We start from the raw sequence: 3,997 nt of genomic DNA, 5'->3' as shown, positions 1-3,997 counted from the left end.
CAGAAATTTCGCCTCTATAACACCTCAAATCCAATAAACTTGGCAAGACTGTCAAGATATTGGATGTATTTACCTATCGTATTAATTAAGACGCGTTTATAAGCGCAAAATTGTCGTAAAGGTAGGGAAAAATACAAGTTCAAGCGGAGCGACCCGACAGACGCGTCTGCCTCGCCGCCATTAATAATAAATATGAAGTCGACATATACTGTATTCTGTACGTATTCTGAATACGTTTCATTTACATGTATTCATCCCCAGATAACAAAATACGTCGTGTTCATCAATATCCCAATTTTGAAAATGTCGCCAGAGGACGCCCCAAAACCTATTTGTTCCTCTTCCGCGCCCAACTCCATACGTCGTACGTAGAACTACGTCAACAAATTGAGGGCATTCAGGACAGCGGTACGTACTGCGCCTGCGCAAAAAACAGGATGTTTGGCGGGTTTCGCTAGATGTTTAGCCATCTTTGTATCAGAATTCCCCCCCCCCTTTTTTCCTGTTGCAGACGATATCTTTTCCGCCACAATATTTGTAAACTGCAGACGGAATGTCATCCTTAGATACCCGAATACGAACTTAAAAGAGACGCTCTGCGAACCACAATACTTAGGTTTTGCTTACGTTCTGCCGACGTGCTAGGGCATGATTGGGACATATATCATACATAATTTGTAGTAGTTTGTACCGTGTACAATTTTTGTACAATTTTATTATTGCTTTTATATAGATGATGGCGTTAATGACCCCAGTGGTTAGGCTAGCGGACAGGGGCCGTCCTGGGCTCGATTCCTGGCTAGGCATTGTGTCCATATATGTGACGATTTTCCTCAATCCACCAAAGTGAATAGATACTTGATTGCGAATGAGAGGTAGAATGCTTCGTGCCAAAGATACAATTCAACAGTTTTCTGCTTCTACAGCCTCAATAAGGTCATGGGAAAGTATGTCCCAACATTTCCTGTGGTAGCGGAGGTCTCAACCCACGTGACGGCATCAATCATGTTGTCAAGGTAACACATGTTGTCAACTTAAAGGTTACATGTCTGTGACGCAGCTACAATTCTAGGTTCGATACAGGAAATTGACCAGATCAGGTTGTATCGGCGACATTCGGCTACTGATGAAGTAACTGTACAGTATCTCTCGTTCGTTTGTCACCGACGTTTCATGGAGTCCATTTCGGAGGTAAATTAAAACCGCCCATTTCCAATCATCTCATATAATGTGCTCGGTGACACGTTTTAATAATTCATAGCTGTGTCCTTGTGGCGTAATGAAGCAATATGAGGTCTTGTGGCTTGTCCCAACAAAAACCTTTCAAGAAACCGTTGGTAAGTAACCGCCTACCAATCAAGATGATCTTAGAAAATATGCTACAAAACTAACTTTTTTCCATAATTTAGATCACCACGTACCACAATACGTGCCCTGGTCTCCAATGGGGCTTTTATCATTCATACCCGGGACAGTTGTGGATGTGTCGTACAAATTTCACCTCTCTTGTACCGGAAAATGTTTCGGTAAACCATATGTTCTGCCATAGCTTCGTTGAGAATATCACGTCAAAGGGATCGTCAAAAGTGACCGCGCCTTTAAGCAAGTAATGTCGCAAATCTTGCATGAACACCTCTATTTTCCACCTGTGGCATTTAAAACTACTTGTTGCCATCTCGAATAAATTTACCTTCACTGGAATAGTTGCGGTCGTCAAGCCTCTGCATGTTAGAGAGCCCAACGTACTTTATATCTATAAACACAAATTAGGGGGTGTGCTTGGACAAACTCGTGCCTTCTCTCCCGTCAGTTGATGGAAAATAGTCACCGGGATGGTACAACTGATGCAGAAACATGTGAACTAGAGCAAGAATGGCGTCTGAGCCGCAGACACTTTAAGGTACAAAAAAATCAGCATCAACCATTCTGAGCACGTCTTAGCAAATGTTTATGTGAGACCTCTGTGAATATGGTTTTCACCCTGTTTGGGGTGCAAGGTGGCCGCTGGTATGTTTGTGATGCCAAGCCGTGAAAAACGAGATTAGATAGGCGAATGTCAGCTTAAGATTACACGTAAACAGCTCCGCAGATTAGATACCATGTCTAAGAATACATTACAGGGCCCTTACAGTATTTAGCACCAAGTGATAGCAAGCGACTTTAAACGCGAAAATCTTTCCAGTAGAATTTTTTCGAAAACTTGATTCCCCCTCTTAAGAAATACCGACTATAAGTAAAGACTGAGAATAACGCTGTGAACGTCCATGTTTCTCCAAACTGCCTGTGGCCCATTATCGGAGATCCCGCCCGCACACTGAAGAGAAAGAGTTTAAAGACCTGTAAAATCAGCGCCGAGGGCGAGGATTCGTTCAAGGACCGCCACAAGGATTTCAGCGCTGCGCAAATTCTTTAGAACGTCACCAAAAGCTTGTTTTGTTGACCTTTTCGTTCGGCGTAGCTGCTGAATGACCGGTCGTTTCTTAAGACTCCGTTCATAACAAGACCCAGGTGTTTCTTGCGCATTCAATCTGGTACTTAATGACTTCAGCGAAAATATATCTTGAGGGGTTGATTATACGCTTATGAGGAGACAAACTAAAATGAATGAGTCACGAGAATAGCATAAATTAAACAATGACCCACAACAAAAATACCTACAAAAAGTATGGAGAAACGCAAAGGGAAATAAACTGGAGCAAAATGATTAAGGCGCTATAAATGTTCCCGCCCAACTACTTGAATTCTGACTGTCTTAAGGGTCGTAAAGTAAGTCGCTCATTTCCTGAGAGGGTTGTCAGGAAGTTTCCTCCGCCACAAACGACACGGTTAGTGACAGTTAACTCCGATGGGCAAAACGGCACAAAGCCTCAAGCTTTTCCGCAGCTGAGCAGAAATGGAATTTTCAAGGTCACTGAACACAAAATAGTATTCAAACTTTGGACAGCTGAGTAAATTCCACAAACACCTTTTTATATAACGTGGATCGCACATCTACAAGCCACTTTGCCAGTTAAAAAAAAATTACTAACGTATGTATGCGTAAATAATTAACTAAGAAATTCTACAGTTGTTATTATGGTGTTGGTTTTCTCAAGGGAAAGCGTCAGGTTGGCGAATAGGATCTGAGATATAATCTACCGCAGTACTAGTCAGCATGCTTTATCCTGCAGTTTTTACATGGAAAGGCAGTGCTGGAAGATTGCCAGTACTTCGGCCGGTAGTTTTGCAAAGATCTCAGCTCAATAGAGCATTTCAACTATAGCATACATTTTCCTTGTGCCATTCAATTTTCAAACATAAGCTCGGTTCCGCTGAGAACTATAGAGTGGAAGACCCAACGCTCATGACAGGGTACCCGGCAGAAGGCAGTAGAAAGAGGGAAAGAGGGAGATAAATATATCCATAAAAACCCCATCTAGATATCCTTACTTAGTCAAATACTCTAAAGTGTTGCCAAAATGTGAAAGCTTTGGATTCATCCTGCGCGAGTCTCCTTTTCGGGTTAATTCTCCGTCAGGGACGAGTTGTCTGGCGGAGTCTAAACCGGGACTTAAGCCCAAGGCTCAGCTACAGGCACACGTAAAGAAGTACGTAAATGTGACGGTGTCATCTGTTTATCACCATGGGGATGGAAAGCCTTAGGGGAAGCTTAGCTGTAGACAAGATGTCACACTGTAAAAGCTGTTTAGTACATTTACAGCCCGAGAAGAAATTCGGAAGGCAGACATTTTTCTGCACTACGAGTGTTGCCATGATGATTGCCTACATGGAAATCCAAGGTTTGTAAAATGCCTATGTTATCAACTGTACTGGGTAAGATTACTTCTCAGTGAACACTAGTTTCGGCGTATTTTCACCCACAACACACACACATACGCACGCACGCACACACGCACGCACGCTCGCACACACACACACACACACACACACACACACACACACACACACACACACACACACACACACACACACACACACACACACACACACACACACA

The sequence above is a fragment of the Branchiostoma belcheri genome, unplaced genomic scaffold, assembly GCF_001625305.1.
Source record: "Branchiostoma belcheri isolate BF01 breed outbred unplaced genomic scaffold, Haploidv18h27 scaffold21, whole genome shotgun sequence".
In the NCBI taxonomy this organism is placed as follows: domain Eukaryota; kingdom Metazoa; phylum Chordata; class Leptocardii; order Amphioxiformes; family Branchiostomatidae; genus Branchiostoma; species Branchiostoma belcheri.
This window is presented reverse-complemented; position numbering follows the sequence as displayed.